We start from the raw sequence: 26,151 nt of genomic DNA on the forward strand, positions 1-26,151 counted from the left end.
GTTTTGGTCTTGCGTGCTTTGGTCCCATTCCTTTTATACCCCTATTCCTCCCTTTCTGAACAGGAATATTTATTTTGTACCATTGTACGCTGGAAGTCTTTAATTTTTACAGAGGCTCACAGCTAAGTTTTCCTTGAATCTCAGAGGAGACTTTGGATTTGGACTTTTCAGCAATGTTAGAAGGATTAAGACTATGACAACTATTGGAGATGGATTAAATGCATTTTGAATGAGGTGGACATGAGCCTTTTGGGAGCCAGGGTAGAAAGGTATGGCTTGGATCTAAAATGTTCCCTGAGAGTATTGCGTTCAGAGGTGAGAACTTGTTGGGGGGAGTGGGGCCCTGGGGGTATGATCTGCAAGGCTGTATGTTTCTTCCCAGATTCTCCCTTCTCTGTTTGGTGCCTGTTGCCAGGCAGTAAACAGCTTCCCTCTGCCCTGTCCTTCTATGATGCTATCTCTACGTTACAGTCAAAGTAGTAGAGCCAGAAATGTGAAGAGTTTGCAGTTTCACCAGAAGTGAATGAAGACAAACTTGGGGCAACGGAGAGAAGGTGATTGCTGAAAAGATTAGCATTAAAAAGAAATCAAGTTCTTTGCATCAAGGCAATAGGAAAGATGGTTTGAAAGCATGACAGAACTGGTCTGACTCCACTGACTATGCACTGAATCTTCTGAAGAGCATGAGCCAAAATAAGCCTCTCTTTCTTTAAATTGGGGTATCAAGTATTTTGTTTCAGTGATGGGAAAGTCATTGTAAGCTCTCACTGTTACTATCTCCAATCTGCTGTTAAAATCATATAATGAACTGTTCATTTCAGATGTTGACTTTTCAGCCCAGTATTTCATTTCTTTAAAAGAAAAGGGAGGGTATGTGTGATTTTTCTGTTGAGATTCAATTTTTGCTACTCACTATGATTACGTTTTTCCCTCTCATTATGAATATGTTAATCCCTCTTACAGTTTATATCTAGATGTCCCCCCAAAGCCTCATGCCCTCCTAGGTGAGGGTGGGGGTAAGTGGGTGGATCATGGGTGTGTGAAGCTGGGTTAAAGAGGGATATCTGGATTAGCCCACTGCTTGGTTTAGTATAGTTCTGGGTGTATATAATAGAAGCCCTACCAGGGGTGTGGCTGAATGTATTTACTGAAGACAGACGTCTACACTGGGGGTACTCTGGGTGGGATCTAAAGGGAAAAGGAGGCTCCCTGCTTGCTGCTTCCTGATTGCTATTCTGCAAACACTTTCTTCTCTGCAATTCCCCTCTGCTCTGTGCCACCCAGCCTTGGAGCTAGCTGACCATGTACCAAAACCTTCACAAAATAAACTTTCCCCTCTCTAACATTTGGATGTCAGCTACTTTGTTCTAGCAATGAGAAAATTAACTAATGCACTCCTTAGCACATTTATAACAACTGCTTCCAAGTCCTTATCTACTAATTTTGGCATCTAGATCATCTCAGTCTGTTTCCATTGAAATCTTTTATTTTTGTGGTAATATTTTCATATCTCTTGATATGCCTAGTAATTTATTATTGTAGGCTATAAATTGCAAGTGATATATTATAAGAAGTCTGGATTATGTTATTCTCCTTTAACGTGTTGCATTTTGTTTTGGCAGGGAGTTAATTCATTACAATTTTTCCTCCGTTCTGCTTTAGGCTTTGCTCAGGTGAGTCTAAAGGTCCTTTTGCTTTGAGCCATGATCCTTATTCCCAATGCATAACTTTTCATCTCAGCCGATGCTAAGAAGATACAGAAAAAGTAACCAAGATACCCACTTTGTGGCTGTGGGACTTTGCTGCAGCAGCCCTTGCCAATGAATATATCCTCATACATAGAACTTTGGGTCCCATCTGTGTGAATTCCTCCTCCATTATAAGCCAGCTCCACAAGCACCACTTACTTCAGCAGCTCCAAAATTGGACCTTTGCTGTCTTAGCTCATCAGGTCAGCTGGACTCTGTTTAGGTTCCATTGTCTGTGCTGCAGTTGAGAAGCTGTCTCTAGCCTTGGGGCCAGTGGACACAGGCCTGAGACTCTTCAGGACTGTTCCTGAAAACAGTATGTAGTACACTTGATTCAGTTGTGTAGTGCTGTATGGTGAAAGCCTGTGCTAGTGTTTGCAACTCTGTCATGGCCAGAAATGAAATTTCTATACTGAATTCTCTATTTGAGTAAACTTATTTAATCTTGTCAGCAGTTGTACTAGTCAGTTTTCCAGCACTATGAGAACATACCTGAGACAATTAACTTGTAAGGGAGAAGGTTTATTTTGGCTCATGATTTCAGAGCTTTCAGATCACAGTCACTTGGCTCCATTGGTTTTGGGCTTGTGGTGAAATGAGCACATGGAGCGGAGTGTGTGATGGAGCAAGTTGCTCATTTTGTAGCCAAGAAGGAAGGAAGGAGAGAGAGAGAGAGAGAGAGAGAGAGAGAGAGAGAGAGAGAGAGAATGAATGAGAGAGACGGTAGGAGTCCCAATACTCCTAGTGACCTAACTTATGTCCACTAGGACCCATCCATCACCTTGTCATAGTGCTACAGGCTGAGGACCAAGCCTTTAATATATGGATCTTTCAGGGACATTCCAGATCCACAGGATAGCATTACAACCCCCAAAGACAGGTTTTTGTCCTCATGTTTTCACAGATGAAAAAAAAAAGAAAACAAAAAACAGACAAGAAGAGACTAAACTGTTCAAAGACATATTTTATAGCGGTGAGGCTGAACTTGGATCTGATACTTCCCCGTGTACCATCCTGTTGCCTTTCATCAACCAGCGCTCCATAAATGCCTTTTGAAGGGATCAATAAACAGCCGTCTCTTCTGCCTTACCTTGTGTTCCACCTGTCCAGGGAAGTGCCAGCCTTCTGTGAGCTCCAAATCTCTTTTGCACCCAAATGCCAGGAGCGCTGTAGGAAATGATACTTCTTAGCAGATGGACCTCCTACTAACTTACTGAGTTATCTGGGCCTTCAACAGTATCTATGGGAGACTGGTTCCAGACTCCAATTCGCCCTAAGGTACAAAATCCATGAGTGCTCAAATCCTTTATATAAAATGAGAAGTTGCTATAACCTACACAATCCTCTCGTGTATTTTAAGTCATCTCTAGATTACTGTCTTATACAATGTGCACACTTTATATAACTAAGCATTATACTGTATTGATTAGGGAATAATAATAAGGAAAAAGTCTGTACACATTCGTTGCAAACAAGTTTTTTCAAAATTTTTTCCAATCCACGAGTGCGGAGCCCATACAGATGAGGGTCGAGTGTAATTCTGTGTTTCCCTCGTCTTTGCCTCCCATTTAGCACAGAGTTCTTGCTTCGGATCTCAAACATCTGCACTCCCTACTGCATGTTTCAACTGTGAACTCCGTTTCTTACTCATCTCTGCAAAGTTGACTTCTTTTGGCACCCGACTTGCCATTTCCTCTACTGTCAAAATATTTAGTGTTTTCCGATCAAAGCAGCTTCCATGCTCAGCTACTACCCTGTGTCCTCCTTTTCCCTCACAGCGCAGCCTTTGGAAGCGTTGTTTACATCTTCTGTTCTCTGGCTGCACCTCCTCCTCTCCCTGTCACCTCCAGCTCCCTCCGTCCCCACAATCTGGCTTCTGTATTCACTATTTCCCTCTTGATTGATTGCATCTTTGGTTTTCTTTAACTTATTTATTGGTTGATTGATTGACTTTTATATTTAATTCAATGATTATTTTTCTGCTTTTTAAATTATTTAAGTCATGAATTTTCCACTCTTTTACTTTTGTCCTATAGGTAATTATGTGTAAGATTTCCTCCCGGCCTTATTTCTTATTGAAAATGTTGGTTTCTCTTTGTTCCAAGAGTATTAAACTGAAATTTTTTTTAAAAATTTGAGGATAGAGTCTCCTGTTTCTGGTTTTGCAATTAACCTTGATTTTGTTGTATTTCGGTCAGAGGATAGTTAGGATTATTTCTACTTTGAGGGAATTAAAAAATCCTCTGTGGCTTAATGTATAGTAAAGCTTTGTAAATGTTGCACAAGTAGCTTGCAAATAAGATAAATTTTTTTTAATTTTCAGATTATAGAGTTCAATGTACAAATTAGCTAATGCTGTATTATTAATTAAATTTAGTTTTTTCCATATTCTCATCTATTTAGGGATACATAAAGCAGAGACCCACAGCCTTCCCTTGCACACAGCCCAGGTTTGTTCCTGATCTCCACACAGTGTTAGGGAGGGAGAGATATCAATATGACTGTGTCACAGCCCGGAGCATCACTAGGGGGAGAAGTCGAAGAATGAATCATGGGCTTCCAAATGGGTATTAGTCTGCTAGAGCTGCTGTAACAAAAGACACAACCTGGGAGGCATAGACGTAAATTCGTTTTCTCACAGTTGGGGGGCTGGAAGTCCAAGGTCGAGGGTTCGGGCAGGGCTGGCTTCTCCTTTCTCTTGGACCTGCAGGTGGGCACTCCGTGGCTGTGTCCTCCATGGCCTTTTCTGTGTGTGCACATCCTTAGTGTCTCTCTCTTCTTACAAGGATGCTCATACCACTAGATTAGGACCCCAACCCTATCACTTATTTACTTCCGTACCATATCCAAATAGTCACATTAGGAGTTTGGGCTTCAATATATAAATTTTGGAAGAGACACAATTCAGTGGGATATGGAAATAGGAAACAGAGAAATGGAGGGATGAATGTCATTTCTGCAAATTTCCTGCCAAGGGAAACGAAATAACTGTGATTTAATGTCTACCCCACCCATGTGAATGAGAACTTGAAGAATCAATTCAGTTCAGTTACAGAGGAAACATTTCTTGTACACATCCTACAATATCTGTAGCTTCAGCTCAGATCTCTCTGTAAATTCTAGATCTCTATTGGATTTAGATATATTTCTTAGCCTCAGTCTGCGGTACTCAAATCCAAACCTCACTCCCATCCTTTCATCCTCCTCACCCTTCAAGTAAACCTGTCCTTTCTGAGTTCCCAAATTGGCTAAGTTTTACCAGAATCTATTCAGTGGTTGGGGCAAAAGCATTACATTGGGTTGAAAGCTGTGAATTATAAAGCACTGAATATTAAAATCAGCGAAGGTAACTGCAGCTTATCACTGATATCTATGCGAGTTCAGAGAAGATTGTGTTTAAAAATTAGGCACGTTTCTCACAAAGTTTGAAAACTCACTGTAAAAATGATTGCAGTAAGTGAAACAGAGACCAAAACCCTTGTCTACAAGCCAAAGCCACTGAAAATGCTGGCCTGGGATAGCAGTAATTCATGTCTGCTGAAGGAGCACTGGACAGGAAGGTAGCTGAGATAGAGGTGAATAGACTTGGAGAGGAGAATTCAGAAAGTGTCATTCATGGGTTTTCTGTTCTTCACTGAAGTGTTCCGCAGTGGGGTTGGACCCGGGGGTGAAGTAGTACCGAGCCTTTCTCTGTCACAAGGTCCCAGGGTGCGCACCTACAATCCCGGGACTCTGAGAGACTGATGCAGAAAGAGCTCAAGTTTGAGCCCAGCCAGAGCAATTTAATGATTTAGCAAGGTCTTCTCTCAAAATTAAAAAAAAGAAGCCTTCAGTAGGAAGGTTCTGGATTTAATCCCCAGTACCAAAATAAGAAGGGAGCAGAACAGTGTAGGGGGTCAGATTGCCGTCCTTCCTGGGCAGATTCACTGACCTCCTGGCTTTTGGGGATCCGACTTTCACGCAGTGACCATTCAGGTGAATGTTGAACTCACAGTCAAAATCTGTCTGGACTACTTCGGATTTGGCCAGAACCCCTGAGGAGATAAATTCCTCCACTTCCTCTGGAAGCACTAATATGCCATGTTCTAATCAGGTGCCAGCCTCCTTCAAACCTAGGGGAAGCTTGTGAGAGGACAGGGGGCCATTCCACTTTCAGACCAGGGGTTCATTTCCTTCAACACGAGTGCAGGCTTGGAAGTAGAGGAAAGTCGAGGAAGGCAACCAGGTAAGTTGCAGGAGATGTGACCTTTCAGCTTGGTGGAACCGCCCCACAGGAGGATGGTAACTCTACATGAGATACGGTACCGAGTCGGGTGGGGTGCTCAACATCTCTGCAGTTTCTAAGATCAAGCTCAGCTAGTAAGAAATCTAAGAGCTGTATTTTTGACAGTCCTGAGTGGGCTTAACATTTCCATGTTCCTGGCAAAAGAAATAAATAAAAGGAAGCTCAAGAGCCACTAGGCAAATGCGGGGGGGGGGGGGCTTCATTATTCTGTTGATTATCAGTGTGGCCCATGAAAACATCATGGTGAGTGGATTTCAGATTTGCCTCTAGGGGAAGAATGGGCTAGTCAGGTTAGAACATTAAAGCCAAGATATGGGTATCTTCTTTTGGTTCATCTGAGCAAAAAAAGAGACATAAACTCAACAGGTAGAATTTTTCAATGAAGCTTTTCCTGCCATAAAATTTTCTTAAACTTTTGATACCCACCACATTTTATCTATCACTGTGCTCTCTGGATTAAAAAAATGAACAAAGAGTTGCAGCAGAACTCAGCAGCCTGCTTTTCCCTGAGTCTGCCTGTGTGTAGTTCTGATTTTGTACAGCATATGCATGCTCCTACCACAGAGACACATTTCCCGCTTGCAAAATTGTTCATAATTTGTGCATTAGAATTAAAGAGATGACTAGTTCCTGCTGTTCTACAAAGAGGATCAAGACTTCCAGGTGTTCTGCCATCTGAAGACATTTAAGAACCTCAGTTAGCAGCTCAGGGATCAGATGCTGAAAGACGTCTGGATCCAGGTGAGAGAAGCAATTGTTACTGAACAGTGGGTTAGAGGCTGGGCCAGAGGCAGAGTTATAACAGGACCCCTGGGTCACTGTCCTGTTGTGCATCTTGGAAGTCCCTTGCCAGGGTCTAAATCTACTGCTATTTTGGGTTAACCTAGTCTCTCCCTGGATGCAGGGAAGACACGAAAGGAATAGGAGGCTAAGGTTTCTGTGAGCAAGTTCTGTATTCTCCTTTTGGTCCCCAGACCACCAGGCAAGGTTCTGGAAATAGAATTAGTGCTCAGCACATGCTCACTGATTAGTCTTTGGAGCATGAGATGGTCTCCCTGAGGCCACAGCGCACTATGGTGAAGATTGCCTGGGAAAGGAAGAGAGTGCTCTCCAGACAAAGCTGATCTCTCCTCCCAGCTGTTCCTGTCTCCAATACTGTCTTTCCCCAGTGTCTATGATCAGGGCTGGGGATGTGCTAAGTGGTGACTACAGACAAAACCCATAATTCTGGAGTTTACTTTTCCAAATGGTTAACTCCCTGCAGCCCAAACAAGCTAGTCTCCTAGAGCCTTTGAAGGACTTTAGATGTTAGAATCTTACTTTAATTCTGATGATTCAGAATGGTTTCTGTTCTAAAGTCTAAAGAGGAAATGACAGGCTGCCCCAGGCTGACCTGGCTTCAGGCTATCGTTCATTAATCTCCTCTCCCTCTGTAAGTCTTTCTGTGGTAGTCCTTGTTTCCAATTTCGTGCACCAGATCTGTCCACACATGGGAGCGCAACTGGAGGAGAGGCTGGAACATTTGACTGGTCTCCAATAATGAAAAGTACCTGGATAGGAAGAGAACAAGAAAAAGGTGTGGGTGACTTCTTCAGGATCCTAGTGCCTCACGTAAGAGCCAGTGCTCTTTCAGCGTGGCTCAGATAGGAATATCCCGAAAGATGAAAACTAACAAGTATAGGGAATAGTGGAGCAGAAGGAAGAAATAGAGAAGAGTGAAATGTGAGTCCCATACAGGTCAAAGGAACAGACAAAACAGATGGCTAAAGATAAACAAGTAGCCACAAAGAAACCATCCTCATGAGCAAGATCTGGGCCCAAGAAGATGTGAACTGGCAGGGTGATAGCTCCCTGTTTGGCTGCAGTAGTCATCCATTCTGTAGGGTCAGCATCCCTGTCATGCCAGGCCTATGAAGTCTCTGTGGGTATTATGAGATAATCTTTCATCTAAGAATGGAGCAGTGAATGGGTGGATTTGATAATGGAATTAAGGCCAAACTTATATGCAGATGTATTAGAATTTGCTGAGCCTGTGTAATTTTGGAGTACCAGGAAGGTTTACCATGGTTCCTCTATTCCTTAAACACCTCCCCTAGTTAGAAAAGGTCACTGAAGTCGTATAATAGAACTGGTTCTTTTTGTTTATGGCTATCACTTCAAAATCATACCGAAGAATTTAAAAGAATAATCCTTGAAATACTAGTTTTTAATTATACCTCAATATGAATGGGCCTGATATCCTGAGAAGAAATATAGGTAAGAAGAGAGTGTGTATAGAAATGTGGTGGCTGAGCGAAGTGCGTAGCCAGGGACACTCGGGAGGGAAAGGCAATGCAGAGACCAGAGGACTTTTGTGATGTCTACAGAGCTCACTTGGTAAGTTTCCTCTCCTGATTCTGGGCAGATGTTCCACTTCCTTTTGCACTTGCTGAGCAGGTGGGCAGGGTTACTATGTTATTTCAAAGGATTTGAGGCTCAAACTTTAGAAATGGAATGGCCACAGGGTTGCTTCACTAACAATGTCCCAAAGTGGAATGTGGAAAGGGCCATCCAATCACAGCACACTACTGGAAGTTGGACAGCAGATTAGGAAAATTCTGCTAAGAAGTAAGAGCTGGGACTATCCAGACTCCACTCCAGTGGCCACCAAAGGCCTTTTTAGCTCTAGCTATAAAGGACTGGAAGCATCTACACTACCTACTGTGTTATCAGTAGTACAGCAGGCAAGCAACTTTTCATCCCTAATAAGATAGGAAGACAGGCTCTTGGGACAGACACAAAGATCAAGAGTCAGCCACACTTAGAAGACATCTTTGAGGAATAGACGTTGCCTAGGAAAGCCTCAGTACCAGTGATAAAGCTACTTAACATAAGAAAAATACAAACAACAACAGCAATAACACACACACATACACACACACACACACATACACACGCATACAAAAACAAGTTAAAATTTAAAAACTAGAAAATGACAAGATAGAATCAAAAGGCAACTCCAGACTTCCAGGCCACCCAGGACAAATCCAGAGGGAAACAAAATAGAAGAAATTGGGGCAGAGCAAAGATGATGGATAGATAGCAGCAGGCTACAGAGGCTCCCTGAGATAGTCAACTTAGAATTCAACATAATACAGTGTGGGGAGTCCTGAACAGAGGGAGATGAATTCTCTCATCCCAAGAAGAAATTAAGGTGAGAAGAACCAACCAAATATACAGTCCTGGTGCTATTATTGGAACAGATAAAGGTTCAGTGTTCCCACCACAGTGGGCGACTTGCTGACCATCCAAGGTCCCACCGCGACTTGCCGAACCTTCTGAGGTCACCACCACTTTGACTCACTGGAGATGCAGTCACGCTTAGGTTGGGGGTCAGCCAGCCAAACAGAGAGCTGAGATAGCAGGGAGCCTGCATGGACCTGTGGTGAGTGACAGGAATAGAGCCATTCAACAGAAAGGGGGCCTCCAGTGGATGACATTCTGGGACCGGGCACGACTGGCAAGTACAAGGGGCAACAGTGACTTCAGTCAGTTGTTCCCTTCCTGAATGGGACTGGTAGAGTGAGCTAGACCTGGGTCATGTGACCTGGCTGAGACTTAATAGATTCTCTGAAATCAATTCCTTAAAGTGGTGGCACACGGTTCCGGGAGAATATGGCAGACAGACAACAGCAACTACCGGAGGCTCTCTGAAAGGCTCGGCTCAGAGGCCAGGAATGATGCGGACTAAGGAGACATGAACCGGTAGAGATATGCTCTGTTGACTCAGGAACAAACTGGGCTGAGAGAAACCAACTTAGAATACAGTCCTGGCGCTAAAATAGGAACAGAAAAGACTCGGTGTGGAGGCTCGGCCCCGCGCCATTGGAAACCGCGATTTGGGTTTCCCGCCGCTCGGCGGCTGGCTGCCTCCACAGCGGCTCGGCAAGGAGAGACGCGCAGAAGCTCTGGGAACGGGAGGCTGCGAACGGAGTTGAAAACAGGACGGACAAGGAGGCGTACACGACTGGTGGCGAGGTGAGTGAGAGAAACTGACCCCCTACCACAGTTTGACTCCAGCGGAGGACTTTCTGGGCTCAGGCAGTCCTGTAAGAGCAGGGCGCGGTGGCGACTCCAGCCACACATTCCCCTCTCGGACGGGATTGGTGAAAAGTGCCTGGCCTGAGTGACGCTGCTGGCGGACTCCCTAGGCTGGCCTAACCCAGATCCCAGAGCCTGACGGTGGCCCGGAGGAGCGACTGACTCCCGCGTAGGCTGCCTCCTCCGCAACTCCCTGGTGCGCAGCGGTGGGCGGGAACATCTAGCCAGCGCAATTTGATTAGGCTGCGGCTGACAGGCAGGGAAGCCGGGCCTCCTATGTAAGCTTGCATTTTATAAGGAACAGAAAATATGGGGAAGGGAAGCAACAAGAAAGGCTCCTCGGCCCCCAATTCTGAGAAACAGGCAATAGTGGACACCGCACCAACATACATTAAGCGCCATATAGAGAGCCTCATAGACCAATTCAGGAATGAAGTTATCAACGACCTGAAGCTAGAAGTATGCAGAATAGTTAGAGAAATGCTAAGCACCACCCAGGAAAAAACAGATGGTGGAATGGAAGAACAGAAAAAGAGGGGAGAATTGCTTGATGGAGAAAACACAGAAAGCATTGAGTATGTGAAGCAGGTTCAAAGGGACTATCAAGAAATTAATAAGTCTATCCAAGACTGGCATAACAGCTTGAAAGAAACTAAGGACAGACTATCTGATCTAGAGGGCACACTTGTAATATGGGAGAATGAAATGAAAAACTTCTTAAAAATAACAAAGAAACAAACAGCAATAATACAAAGACAAGAAGATGATAAGAGGAGCCATAACTTAAGGATTAAGAACATAAAAGAAGAAGTAGGGACACAAACAAGTGAACTACAAAAGCTACTCACAGAAATAATCCAGGAGAATTTTCCTAATTTAGCAAAAGGTAAAGATACTCAGATGTATGAGGCATACAGGACCCCAGCTACCTACAACCCTAACAGAGAAACACCCAGGCATATAATAATAAAAATTCCAGAAATTCAATACAAGAACAGAATATTAAAAGCTGTAAGAGACAAGAAACAGACCACTTACAAGGGAACATCCACCAGAATTACAGCAGATTTCTCTGCACAAACCATCAAATCACGAAGAGCATGGGGGGAAATAATTCAAGCTTTGAAAGATAATAATCTCCAGCCAAGATTGAGATATCCTGCACAACTGTCCCTGGAAATTGATGGAAAAACGAGGTGCTTCCAGGATAAAGAGGAACTGGGGGAATTTGCAACCACTAATTCAACCCTACAGAAAGTATTGCAGGATATTCTAAAAAAAGAAAAATACAAAGAACCCAGAAATAGTGGCGGGGTGGCCACAACGAATGGAGCAGAGAACAAAATGAAGAAGACAAACTGACAGCTACTGACAGAAAAAGAGCTCAACAGAAATGAGACAGAGAAGATTGGATGATAGGAACAGCTTTTTTTGGAGAAAATGACATCTTAATAGGTAATACTGATTTAGTACCATCTTGTTTTGAAGTCTCATCTAGCTTTTGTTCTTCTGTCTCCAATGGTCTAAACAGGTTGTATCTTATTGGATTTTATTATGTTCGATAGTATAAGCAAAAACCTTTTAAAGACAAGGAGATTATACAGAAACCATTGTTCATTTTCTGTTAGTCAATTCTAAATACTCTATAATGCTGTCATTCTCTTAAATGGTTTTACATTGTTTTGATATACTTAATGCTACAATATACGAAGTTGTACTCAAGGACTTCAAGGAAAGAGTCAATATGGTAACTACTTTTGGGTTGGAATTATCTGGTGGTGAAACACTATTCTGCTTAAATGGTTATGTTTTGATCTGCCCTGTTTTGCTGTTATGCCCTCTTTTTTCTCAATCTCTGTCGGGGTCGCTCCCGGCCGGCAGGAAAGACACACGACAAAGTCTGGCGGTGTGCAACCTTGCCTTTATTTGTCTCCGCGTGGGCCCCGCGAGGCCTCCTCTCTGCCACCAGCCCTTTCTCGCCGGTGGACTTTTTCTATCTCTCTCTGTGCTTTCTCTGTGCTTCTCTCGTGGCGGGAGAGGCATTCACTTTTATAGGGCAACAGTAGCCAATCAGTTTAAAGCGCGCGATGCGGGCTGACTGGCTAACATCAGCTGTTGCTAGGCAGACTATCTTACAGAGCGGGTTGTTTAAGTCGCCAGCGCAATCAGGGGGCAGGAAGCAGGCGCCAACTTGACTCACTCGATGGGAGGGGCAATCTAGCTCAGGCTCCGCTCCCACCCACAGGCCCTACGTCCGCCAAGTAAGGCGACCGGTGTCGGCGGCTCCCAACAAATCTCCACTCCATTATTTACTTTTTTATTTTTATCCGTTTAATTAAAGGGAAAAAATAGCAGGATATAATATAGTAACCCACTTTGACTTTCTATTATCTCGATTTGAAGCCCTGTATTACTCTCACCATCTTGTTTTTGAGTGATGTTCCCCTATTCTGTTTTGCTGGATAGTATCAGGTTCGAAAGTTTAGGCATCAGCTGAGTAGATAATGAGATTCATTATAGCGCCCATTCTCGTTGACTTTTATCTACTTTTGAAGACCTACAATGTCTCCAATGTTTTGGTTTTGTTGGTTTTGTTCTTTACTGTTTTGTTCAATTGTATTATAAATAATGATATAGGCAATTCTATTAGAGATAGCGGGAGGCATTATGGTAACCATTGTTGATCACCTTGTATTATGTTTTTATATTATCTATTATGTCCACCCTTTTGACTTGACCGATTCTGTTCTGTTATGTCACATTTGGTTTTACTCTCTTCCAAAAAAGCAATAAGAACCGTGGGAGTAATGAAACCCAAAATGTGTAATAGTCATTGTACAAAAGAGAGGAAAAGAAAGTGCTCTAAACTATATAACTGCATGTATATTTAAGTGTATAAGATAGAAAATGATATCACAGAGTTTTATTGGATCATTGAACAGAACTGTTTGCAGTATCATTGTTGGAATGTCCACTCTACAAGCTTTAATCTTGTAACTTGAACAATTATTTCTAAGATGGCAATATGTAATCCATTAACTAGTGATTTCCTACTGCGCATTTTTTTCTTCTGTTTATCTGTATAACTTGTACCCCTTCACTGTTTTTTTTTTTCTTTTCTCCTTAAATAAAAAAAAAAGTGGTGGCACACACTAATGCAGTGAAGCCTCAGCAGGTTGACTGACCCGGAGAGGAGGGGCCAGCATATGCTGCCCCTGTCTGAAACTCATTAGCACACTGCAGTGGGAAGGGTCACCTATCCAGCATGCTTCAGAAGAATCATAACTGACAAAGAAAGAAACTTGGGCCTCCTGGAAGAAACAAAAAAGATGGGAAGAGGAAGCAACAACAAAAAATTCCCAGGTCCCAACCCTGAGAACATTGACCCAGGACAGGTAAACACAAAGGAGAATGAGAACAGCAAATAAGCAATATCAGATACGGAATCAGTGGACATAAAGAGATATCTTTAGGACCTCATAGACGAGTTCAGAAGTGAAATATTTAGCCAAATAAAGCAAGATATAAGAAGATTAATAAAGGAGATGCTAAGCACCCCACAAGCAGACACAGGCAGAAGAAAGGAGGAACTCAAACAAAGGAGAGAACCATTTGATGAAGAATATAAACAAAATATAGACCACATGAAGCAGATTCAAAGAGATTACCAGGAAATTAAAAATTCTATGGAAAGATGGCAAATCTGCTTGAAAGAAAATAAGGATAGATTATCCAAACTGGAGGACAGTTTTGCAACATGAGGTTATGAAAGGAAACACTTTTTAAAAATAACAAGGAAACAAGCAGTAACAACACAAAGGCTAGAAGACGACAAGAGGATCTATAACTTGAGAATACAGAATGTGAATGAAGAAGCAGGGCTACAAATAAAGGAACTACAAAGGCTATTCACAGAAATAATTAAGGAAAACTTCCCAAACATAGGAAAAGGAAATGATATTCTGATGTATGAGATATACAGAACTCTAGCCACCTACAACCAAAACGGAGCTACATCCAGGTATATAATAATCAAGATCCCAGAAATTCAATATAAGAACAGAATATTAAAAGCTGTTAGAGACAAGAAACAGATAACCTATAAAGGAAGGCCCATCAGAATCACAGCAGACTTCTCGACACAAACCATCAAGTCAAGAAGAGCCGGGAGTGAAATATTCCAAGCCCTGAAAGAAAATAACCTCCAACCCAGACTGATATACCCTGATAAACTGTCTCTAGAAATTAATGGAGAAACAAGATGCTTCCAAGACAAAGAGGAACTTGGGAAATTCGCAACCACCAAACCAACTCTACAGAGAATACTGCAGGGCATTCTAGAGAGAGAGAAAAGTACTAGGATTCCAGGAACAGTGGTAGAGAGGCCTCAATGCATGGAGCAGAAAACAGAATGAAGAAGATAAGCCGACTGACAACTGATGGCAAAAAAAAAGAGAGCATAACAGAAATGAGGCAGAGAAGGTTGGTTATAATCTCTAATATAGATGGCCTTGATATACTAAATTAAAAAAAAAAAGAACCACATGTGGAGTAGATCAGGAGGCAGGGTCCACCAAGATGCTATTTCTAGGAAATATAATTAACATGAAAAAGAGTACACGGACTGAAAATCAAATATGAGAACACAATGCTCTATGTGACAGAGAACCAAGAGTAATAGGGGCAACTAGACCAGTATTTGTGGATAGGTTGGAAAGACAGGCTTTAATAGGTAAAAAGAATACAATTATAGATCAAGCCCAGGAGAGAGAAGGTTCAGAACCACTTGGCAAATAGCAGGTTGCTCCCCCCCCCAATTTAAAACTAAGGGTCTTGGTTAGACCCAAAAATAAACAGTGTACCCTGGGGAAGTGAAAGGGGAGGGAGAGTCTTAAAAAAGGTGGCAGAAGATATTTTTAATAGTGTAACAGGATTTAAAACCCACATTACAGAACTCCCGAGATCTGGCCATGGTGGGACTCAGGCAGCTTATTCACCTGCCGTCTTGGTAAGTGCCTGCGGCATGGGCCAGGAGGAGAACCAGAACTTCAGAGAGCCTGCCATGGTGGGTCTGAAGCACCTTATTCACCCGCCCTCTTGGTAAGTTCCGCAGCTCGGGCCAGGAAGAGAACCAGCACTCCCGAGATCCAGAGATGGTGGGACTCAGGTAGCTTATTCACCCGCCCTCTTGGTAAGTGCCTGCAGCATGGGCCAGGAGAACCAGCACTCCCGAGATCCAGAGATGATGGGACTTAGGCAGCTTATTCACCCGCCCTCTTGGTAAGCACCCGCGGTGTGGGCTAGGAAGAGAACCATTACCTGTGAGCCTGCTGCCACATGGACTGAAAAATCAAGCACCCTTCCCCTGCCCACTCCCCCCCATAGCTACTGGGGATAGATGTCTCAGCATCTCTTGGGAGGATGATCATATGAAGTTTAGCAAATATGGGGGATTTCCTTCCATCTTCTGTTTGAAGGCAAACGTTGTTTTCACTGTTTTGTTTTGTTATGGTTTTTTTTTTTTTTTTTGCTATATTCAGTATTCTCAATTGGTTTTATAATGTTCTATTTTTGGTTTGATTTTGCTATACCTAATTGACTGGACAGCTATTGGGAAGTTAAAAACATATACCATAGTACTTATTACTACTATCCCAGTATCCTACTGTGAAATCCTGTACCAATTTCACTGCATTGTCTTGATTGGCTTTGTTCTGTCTTGTGCTATTGCATTTTTACTACCTTCAAAGTAAAATTAAAAAAAAAACAACCCCACATTACTCACACCACTCTGCATAGATAGATTTTATTCTGTCCCAGTTTGTCTACTTGCATTAGATTTGAGGGCACAGTTATCCCAAAAACATCAGGATATAGCATAGTAATCATCTTTAATTTCCTATTAACTTAATCTGGAGCCCTGTATGACTTATACTGTTTTATCATGACTGATCTTAGATAAAAATCTGGTTTTTTTGATTGCTGTTTGGTATCAACAGATTTTATTCAAAACTGATATGATCAATAGTATCAAGTCTGAGAGTATAGGCAACTACACTGAAGATGACAAGATGTCTGACGATACAGCCAATTTTATTGAAGAAAACAAAGCAGTGAAAACAATGTTTGCCTTCAAACAGAAGATGGAAGGAAATACCCCATATTTGCTAAACTTCATATGATCATCCTCCCAAGATACACATATGATACACATTCTGGTTTGATAACTACCTGCTTTTGAAGTTTTATACTATATACAAAGTTGTGCTTTTATTAATACTGTTATGTACTGATATATTCAATTATACTATGTCTGATAATACAGCCAATTTTATTGAAGATAACAAGAGACAACACAGGAACTATAGTAGAACTCCTTGTACAATGGTCTTATATATCTTTTTGTTTCATGTGTTTATAGGAATATGTTTTGTTTTGTCTTGCTTTATTTTGTTTCTCCTTCTAATATAGAAAGGATAGAAATACATGTTAAATTCATGCATGTGTAGAATCTATAAACAGTTTATGAGAACTGGTATTATCACACATGATGAAATGAACAGATACTTTGAAGAAAGAGAGACACTAAAATACCCAGTGCTCATCCTGGAGTATCATAATGTGACACCCAGCAATAGTATTATTCTTTGTTCAGAGTGATGTTAGCCTGCTTGGGTTTGTTCAATTTCAACATAATTGAAGATATGGATAACTGCATGTATGTTTAAGTATATAGGATTGACAACCATATTACTAAGTTTTTGTTGGATAGCTGAACAGAGCTGTTTGCAGTCTCGCTGTTTGAATTCCCACTTTATATGGTCCACTTTTGTATTTTGAACAACTATTTGTAAGAGGACATTATGTAAACATCAACTAGTGATTTCTTACTGTTTATTTTTTCTCTGAACGAGTGTATTATTTCTATCCATTTTTTGTTTTGTTTAGTCTTTAAATAAAATTAAAAAAAAACACAGAGGAAATCAGGAGCCACCCACATAAATTTTCTGGAATGATAACTGCAGAAGCTAAAAAACATATATATGATGTTATAGATAGAAATAATCTCTCATGTAAAAAAAAAAGACCTCATGGACAAAATGAAGGACTTGCTCAGAAACTTTAGAGTTGATATAGATTTTAAAAAGAAGAGCATAGGAAAATGAAGAAAACCATGAATTCTCACACAGAAAAGAAATGCAAACCATGAGACAGATTCAAACAGATATCTATGACAATACAAATTCCACTGAAAGTTTGCAAAATCTAATGAATAAAAATGAAGACAGAATATCAGACCAAAAAGATAGGAACATGGTTAGTGATCATGAAAAGAAAGAGCTCTTAAAATAATAAAGGACCATGAAAAATCAAACAGCTACAAAATGATAGAAAGAACATAAGATTAATCAGTCAACTAAAAAAAAAACAAGAGACAGCATAAATAACATAAAAAATTTGTTTACTGAATAATGGCAGAAAACTTCCCAAGCAGGGAAAAAGAATTTGACATGCATATAAGTGAGGTACATAGAACTCCAATTAATCATGACCAAAATAAGTCTATACCAATACATATAATAATCAATATTCTAGAAATTCAGTCCTCCAAAAGAATATTAAAAGCTGTTAAAGGAAAGAAACAAATCACCTTTAAGGAAAACCCTTTAAAATCACAGCAAACTTCTCAACTTAACCCCCAAGCCAAGAACAGCTTGGAGTGAAATATTTCAAGTTCTGAAAGAAAACAACTTCCAACCCAGATTCTTTAGCCTTACAAAACTATCTTTCGAAAGTAATGGAGAAATAAAATACTTCAATGAGAAATGACAACTAAAGATATTCATGGCCACCAAATCAACACCCCAAAATGTTCTGAAGGACATTCTAGAAAGAGATAACAAGGACTACAGCTTGATGAACAACAGAATGCATCTACTAGGCAAGGCAAGTAGCTAAACAGAGTGGGGAGAAAGGGAAGCAACAAGAGGAAAGTAACATGACAAGGATAAATCACTGCATATTAATTACAACCATCAGTATAAATGGTCTCAATTCACCAATCAAAAGAAACAAATGCTGGAGAGGCTGTGGGGAAAAAGGAGCTCTCCTGCACTGTTGGTGGGAGTGTAGACTGGTACAACCTTTGTGAAGGTCAGTCTGGAGATTTCTCCAAAAGCTGGGATTGGAAATCCCATTTGTTCCAGCTATTCCACTTCTAGGCATATTCCCAGAAGAACTGAAAGCATCATACCACAGTGATACATGTGCACTTATGTTTATAGCAGCACAATTTGTAATCTCCAGATCTTGGAAACAACCCAAGTGTCCATCAACTTAGGAATGGAAAAAAAGTTGTGGTATTTTTATACAATGGAGTACTATTCAGCTATAAAGAAGAGGTATTTATAAATAAATGGACGCAGCTTGAGACCATACTCATAAGTGAGATAAATCAAACTCACATGTATGAATACCAAATAGTTCTCCTATTGTAAGAAATGATTCAACTATATAAAAGTATGTGGTAATCATGATTCCCTATTATGCGGCTTTGAAGCCTTATAAAGTTTTCACTCACTAATTGGAATGGCTTTATTGTGGGCTGTTTGATATTATAGCTTGTGATGAAATGAACAGCTATTTTGAAGAAAACAAGACATCATAATAGCTAGTGCTGATTTAATGTCATCTTGTTTTGAAATCCAACCAAACTGTTGCTCTTCTGTCTCCATTGGTTTTATCATGTTGTATCTTACTGGATTTTATTATATGTGATAGTATAAACAAAAATTTTTATAGGCAAAGAGATAATATAGAAACCGTTGTTCATTTTTTGTTAGCTGGTTCTAAATACCCTGTAATACTTTCATCCACTTAAATGGTTTCACACTGTCTTGATATGTTTAATGCTGTAGTATATGAAGTTATATTCAAATATTTCAAGGAAAGAGAGACTTTGGTAACTACTATTAAGTCGGGTTATCTTGTGGTGAGGCATTAGGTTGCTGAAATTGTCATGCTTTGACTCTATTGTTATGTTGTTATGTTCTCTTTTATCTCAATCTCCCCCTTATTCATAAAAAATTATTTATTTATATTATTATTTTTAATTAAGGGAAAAAATCAAAAAAATTAGCAGGATATATTATAGTAACTTTTTGATTTCCTATTAACTTGATTTGAAGCCCTGTATTACTCCCACTGTCTTATTTTGACTGATTAAACTCTGTTCTTTTCTGTTGGATAGTATCAAGTTTGAGGGTACAGGCAACTATTTTGAAGGCAGTAAGATTCACTATGATGCCTATTCTGGTTTGACTATTATATTCTTTTGAAATCCTGTAATGTTTCCAATGTTTACATTTTATTGGTCTTGTTCTGTACTGTTTTGTTCAATTTTATTATACCTGATGATATAGGCAATTCTTTTTAAAGAAGCAAGAACTATGGTAACCATTGTTGATTACCTTGTATTCTGTTTTTACATCGTGTGCTATGTCCATCCTTTGTTTTGACTGACTGCTTTGTTTTGTCACATTTGGTTTTATTCTCTTCCAAAAAAAATAATAATTACTATGGGAGTAATAAAACCCAAAATGTGTAAATTTTGTTGTAAAAAAGAGAGGGAAAAAATGTGCTCTAAAGGATACAACTGCAAGTGTGTTTAGGTGTGTTAAGAGTTTTTGTTGGATCATTGAACCCAACTGTTTGCAGTCTCACTGTTTGAATGTCCACTTTGTATGCTTTAATCCTGTGACTTGAACAACTATTTCTAAGATGACAATATGTAATCTATTAACTAGTGATTTCTTACTGTTTTTTTTGTAATTCTGTATTACTTGTACCCTTATACTGTTTTTTTTCCTTTAAATAAAAAAATAAAAGGACAAGTTCACCAAGTTATTACCATTCCAAAAAAAAAAAAAAAAGAAAGAAAGAAAAGAAACAGACTGGTAAAATGGATAAAGAAGCAAAGCCCAACAATATGCTGCATACAAGAAACACACTTAACTCAAAAAGAAATTCATAGGATGGAAAACAATACTCCATGCAACAGATACCTAGAAAAAAGCAAGGGTAGATATTCTATTTGCAGACAAATTGGATTTCAAGGCCAGATTGATTGAGAAATACAAAGAAGATCACTACATCCTTGTAAAAGAAACAATTCAAGAAAAATACATAACAGTAATAAATATAAATGCACCAAATACCAGTGTACCAAATTATATAAAACAAATATGAGTGGACATGAAAGATCAAATAAGCACTAATACAATTGTAATGGGAGTTTTCCATATCCCATTGTGATAAATAGATCAACTAGACAAAAAGTATCAACAAAATAATATCAGAACTGAGCCAAAATTTTGAACAAATGAACTTAGTAACTGTATACAGAATATTTCACCCTACCTCAGAATACACATTTGTCTCATATACTACAATATAGACCACATACTAGCCCATAGTTTAAATAAATGCAAAGTAAATGAAATTATTCTGTGCATATTATCTAATTATAGTGCACTGAAATTAGAAATCAGTGGCAAAAGTAACCTCAGAAACTTCATAAACACGTTTAGCCAGTTTTCACTAGAACTTTCACAGCAAATGCTCTTACAATTTTCTGAGGCATGATTGCCAGGTATTAGGGATGTTCACCTCAAATAGATTTATAATATATGCTACTAATGGCTCAGGGTGGAGAAAGAGAATTCAGCCAGAGAAATAATCAGCCTGGTTTCCAGCACTCTGTGAGGTTTGATAAACGGAGGAGGGTGGTGCTCTCTATGATGGCCTATTTTGGCACCACACAATGTCTATGCCCGTTCATACCCTCCATCCTCACCCTGCTAATGTTCTGGCCTTGGCCCTTGAACTGTCAGGCCTTGGGGTAAGAAGACATGGATTGCTCTCTTTAGTTTCCTGCTGGACTTGCTTTGTGACCTTTCAGTAAATCATTAATATTGCAGAGCCTCAGTTTCCTTTTCTTTGAGCTTTTTTCCTTCTTGGTCTAACACAACCCATCTCACCCTGTGTGGGGCAGGGAAGAGGTACATGGAAAAGCCATGAGGAGCAGCTGAGAGTGAGCAGGTGAAGGTGTCTGTATGAGGGTGAAAAGCAAGGATTTGCAGTTCATGTGCTGAGATCGGAGGGGAACTAACACACTATTTGTTGAACTTCAGGAAAAACTAAAGTCATCAGCAACAAATATGGAGGAGGCTGTTTTGGATGTTGAATATTCCCCAGAGGTCTATGTGTTAAAGACTTGTTCCCCAAGGTGGAAACTTTAGAATTGGGGCTTAGTAGAGGACTTCAGGTCACTGGGAACTTGCCTTTGGTGCAGCTATGAGACCCAACCCCTTCTTTCTGTTTGTTTCCTGGCTGCTGGGATAAGCAGTTGGATCTGCTGTCCAAGTCCCATTATGGCCATCTCCTACTAGGGTCTAATGCAAAGGTTCCACCTGATTTGGGATTGGGACCTTCAGAACTGAGAGCTGAATGAACCTTTTCTCTTTATAAATTAATTTGTTTAGTTATAAATTAATTAGGTAGATATTATAAATTAATTACTTTAGGTATATAGTAAGACCCAAAAGATTACTAAGGGATGGTGTTCCTAGAAGCTAGTACTTACTCACATGGGTGGCTGAACAGGCAATCCTTCAGGCAGGCAGGGTAGGGGTGACCGTTGGAAGTAGACAAGCAAGTAATTGATTCATCCGCCATAGACTTGTCGAGTGCCCACATGCGAGGCACCATGCACAAATTTGGCCTAAGGTCCTCATGCTAAGCATAGTTGCAACTTGGAAGCCCCAGGCCATATTCTATTCCATGTGCCTCTGCTGCCTCTCCTCCCTCCGTAAGTGCAGACATCAGTGGGGTTTTAAAATCCTTATTATCTTCCCATTATTACAAGGCTAAACTCTCTCTTTGGTGAATCTTCATATGTGTCTGTGCACACTTGTGTGGCCATATTGTAGAAATCCATGTGTGCATATGTGAATGTGTGCCTATATGTGTGTGTGTTGACTATGATGCAGAGGGTGAGTTAGATTTAGCAGTGGTTCTTCCATCTAGTAATGGAAGAGATTGGACTCAAGATGTTGGGCTTAGATTAGGAGTTAATGAGTAGGACAAACTTGAAGCAAGATATGTGGTTTATTTAAATCCCCCCCCCCGCCCCCTGCAAAACCTCATTCAGTCTTGGAGGCAACCGAATCTAGCATTTGTGATGGATTCATCGTCTAGCGCTTGGATTGGTGGTGTGAGCATTTCACCCGTCCAAGGTGGAGTCAGTACAAAGTAGGGAAGACGGGAAGATAGTGCATCTTTCTCTTTTGCTGTTTGCAGCATCCCTGAATGGCTTCCACTCCAGGCTGCCTCAGAGCCAACTGAGTGTGGATTGAAACCTCCAAGAACTGTTAAGAAATAAACCTTTCCTTCCCTAACTTTGGGCGTCAGGTATTTTGTCTCAACAATGAGTCAAAAGTAAGTAAGACACAAGATGAGACCAGAGGTTGAGAGCTAACATCTCAACTAAGGAGAGCTTCAAGTGTACACTGGGGTGTGTGACAGAAAGCTGTGATGAGATGGAAAAGCACAAGCAGGCACATTGGGAGGGTGTCCAGGGCAGGTGCTCTGGGCAGCACTAGCTTGTCCTCGTGCAGTATGTGGGCAGCCAATCTGGCCTTCTGGAATTATAGATGTGTCCTGGAGTAGGTTCTTCTAAGATACTGTGTTAATTAGGTGGGCTATTGACTCCTAGGATGTTCCAGATGTCATTTATATCTCGTGGGCCCACCGCAGGGGGCACTGTGACTGGCTTCCCGGGACACAGGGTGATCCTGAGATGTGACTAATGTTTAGGAAGAGGTTGCAGCTCACTGGAATAAGAAGCAAAATACTCCTTGCAAGAACTTACTGAGAGGGCCTGGGGATTTAGCTCAGCGGCATAAGCGCCTGCCTTGCAAGCACGTGGTTGTGAGTTCGATCCCTGGTACCGGTAAAAAAAAAAAAAAAAGAGTTTACTGAGTAAGCAAGGTCCTACTGCAAAATTTGCTAATTCTGCAAGAGTTTGCTAATTCTAACACCAAATGACTACAGGAAACACAAAATGGAGGAATTTGTTCTTACAGGAGATTGGGGAAGGCTTCATAGAAGAGGCAGTTATTAAGATGAATCTTAAAGAGGGATGATAATTGCAAAGACATTTCCATTGGAAGAAATTATCCTGCTAAAACAGGGCCTTGGGGAAATACTGAGTGAAGAGCAGTTCATTTGACTCAAGAGTAGGATCCATATCTGAGAGCAGAGAGACAGCTAGGAGGGTAGTATGGGGCGCTGGGCTGGAGAATCCCTTCCAGGTGTAGCCCGAGTTCATGAATAACTATTTACTCAGTACCTACCATCTGCCTAACTAAGAATGTGAACGTAAGTAGAGCTCAGCTTATCCCTGCTGGTGTGTAGACAGTGCTGGTAGCGGAGTTATAGGAAGTGATGGGCCTAACTGCTGAGATGAGGGGGGTTCCCCAGAAAGGCGATCCATTTAAGTTGGGTCTTGATCTAACAGTTTGCTCCAGGTTACCAGACAGACAGAGGTGGAGGCGGAGGTGGGTGGGGGTCAAGTATTGCAGTTGGAAGAGGCAGCAAGGCAAAGTGCGTCCACTGGTGACCGGAGAGCACGCTTGTGGTCAGGAAGCCAGGCTACATGCCAGGCTTTATGTGATGGGTCCAGTTTGTACTCCCGGGATGCAGGGATGTATCAGACAGGGCTCTACCCTCATTCTGATTGGGAAGGGAAGGGAAGGTAGACAAAGACAGGTATTTTCCGAGCATGAGAACCTAGAGAAGGAGATAAACAGGATGCTACTGTGAAGAGTAGTTTGGGCACAGTGACCAGGGGAGGGATAGGAGGGCAGGAAGTGGGGGAGGAAACAAACCTGATTTGCCCAGCCAGACAAGGTGTGAGGGCAGGAAGTGCGTGGGGAGGGCACTCCTGCAGTGTGACAGAGCTCCCCAAAGTGGAGCAGAAAGCTTAGGTCAGTGAGGTCTCTGCTGGCCGCAACCCATCTCTTCCTGATTCCCTGTCCCCTCCCCATCCAGAGATCAGGGTCTGGCAGAACAAGGGGTGGGGGTGTCCACAGGCAGACAGGAGTCACTCCTGGCAAGGTCCACTATATGAGGACCTCCTATGCAAACGCTCCCTTTTAACCTTTCAAGTCCTTTATTCTTCACTTCCGGAAGATGGTCCCAGGCACTCAGATCTCCAGGAGAAATCAAGGCAGTGACTGGGGCGGGTGGCCCACTCCTGGGGAGAAGGCAGGTTCTCTGCTGAACGTGCATCTCTAGTTACAGAGTTGCCTTTAAGGAAAGGAGGCTTGAGATGAGTCCAGGAGGTTCTAGAGCTGCCCTGCATTGAGTTTTCCTTGAATATCTCTCTCTGGGCGCAAGAGGGCAGCAGAGCCTTGAGCTTGGCAGGCTGCTGTGCCAGTGGGACAAGAGGACTCTTCCTTTTATGTTCATTGCCTGCTTATTTGCCTGCAGCCTATGCCACCCCCACCCCTTGTTCTGCCAGACCCTGGTCTCTGGATGGGGTGCGGGGAATCAGGAAGAGATGGGTTGCAGCCAGCAGAGACCTCACTGACCTTCACATACACATCCATACTGCGCACTTTGCTGTCTCCACAACAGAGGGCAAGACTCAGAATCTGACTCGGTTCTGCCAGCATCAGGGCCCCTGCAGGAATGTAGTCTGGATAACGTAAGTAGCCTGGAAGACCCAGGACAGACACACCAGCTGACCATCGCAGAGCAAGCCTTCTGGGTCTGCCCTCCTGTAATGAAGACTTACCAAAAGCCCATGACCCTGGGGCAAGAGGCCAACTGATCTGGGTTGGAAAAATCGGCTCGTTAGACCCATTTAGCAACTGTAAAGGCCAGTCAGTTTTATGGCACGGGTGCCACACAAGAAGTAGGAGAGCAAACACAGGTCAGATATAAGCTCTTCCAAAAACTTCACCATCTGATGGGCAAATGGCCATTGCAATAGACTGTGACAAGCTTATTGAATAAGAAAGAGGTTTATAGCACTGGAGAACCAGAAGAGGTGCATAGGTGGGGGTGGGTGAGTCGAGAAAGGTCAGAGAAGCCTTCTGGGAATTAATGCCCAGGGTAAGTTTACAGGGTAAGAAGTTTTAGCCAGGCAAAGAGAAATAGGGCTTTAAGGCAAGGTGCCTGCCCGTGTGTGCAGAGGACTGAAGTCTAAAATCAGCCTGGGAGGATTAGAAGTTCTGGTGTGTTAAGAAAGTTCTAGTTCCAGTTAGCAGCCCTCCATAGACGTAGGTTCCATGTCTTCTGCTGGCTAAAAAGCCTCCTCAATCATTTTGTACATTTTCATAGAAGCTTTGGAAATCTGAATTTTTATCTAGGAACTATAGGATTAAGAGGAAATTGATGCGGGAAGGGAGAATTAGAGGTCGAGAAGTTAGTTTTGGGGGAACTCTATGTCCATTTAAGTGACTTCTGCAAACTGGAGATGGATGATGAAATTGACAAAGGAAGTGAAAATGACTAAAGACCTTGTGTCTCAGAGGTTAGATAGTCAGCAAGTAAACATGATTTCAAAAGCAAAATTGTAAGGCTAAATATCGGTTAATTAGTCACATATTCCTGGCTGATGGAGTCATCCTTCTGAAGAAGCCAGCAGGTACAAGCGTACAGATTGGGAGACATATTGGCAAAATATAGAAGCAAAAGGGCTTGGTATCTTGTAGAATAACAAGAAATTAGTAGTATAAGAGAGCCACTGAAAGATGTCCAAAAGACCAAAGGACTTTCCATCTTAAGGAAATTTACAGAGAAGAAATCCAAAGCTAGCAAGTGTTTCGTGGCAGAGATTGTTGACTTTTCACTTTTCTTGTCTATCCTCCCCCCCACACACACACAGAGTCAGACCGTATTTATTGCCTTGGTTGCTGGTGGGGATGTAGATGGTTGGAGTCTTGCAGAGGCCAGTGTGATGGGTCTAAC

The 26,151-nt window shown here is 41.6% G+C and overlaps 1 long non-coding RNA gene across 2 annotated transcripts in view; it reads right to left on the reverse strand.

Moving 5' to 3' along the window:
• Positions 1-26,151, reverse strand: part of LOC134477610 (uncharacterized) — a 38,128-nt gene that overhangs the window by 9,458 nt on the left and 2,519 nt on the right. For both annotated transcript variants that reach the window (XR_010049643.1, XR_010049642.1), the window contains exons 2-3: positions 7,427-7,583; positions 2,839-2,915 (exon numbers count right to left, since the gene is read on the reverse strand). This is a non-coding gene — a long non-coding RNA (uncharacterized LOC134477610). The remainder of the gene's footprint in view (positions 1-2,838; positions 2,916-7,426; positions 7,584-26,151) is intronic.

Source organism: Cavia porcellus, unplaced genomic scaffold (assembly GCF_034190915.1).
Source record: "Cavia porcellus strain 051 isolate PalLab524CR breed Dunkin Hartley unplaced genomic scaffold, mCavPor4.1 scaffold_9, whole genome shotgun sequence".
In the NCBI taxonomy this organism is placed as follows: domain Eukaryota; kingdom Metazoa; phylum Chordata; class Mammalia; order Rodentia; family Caviidae; genus Cavia; species Cavia porcellus.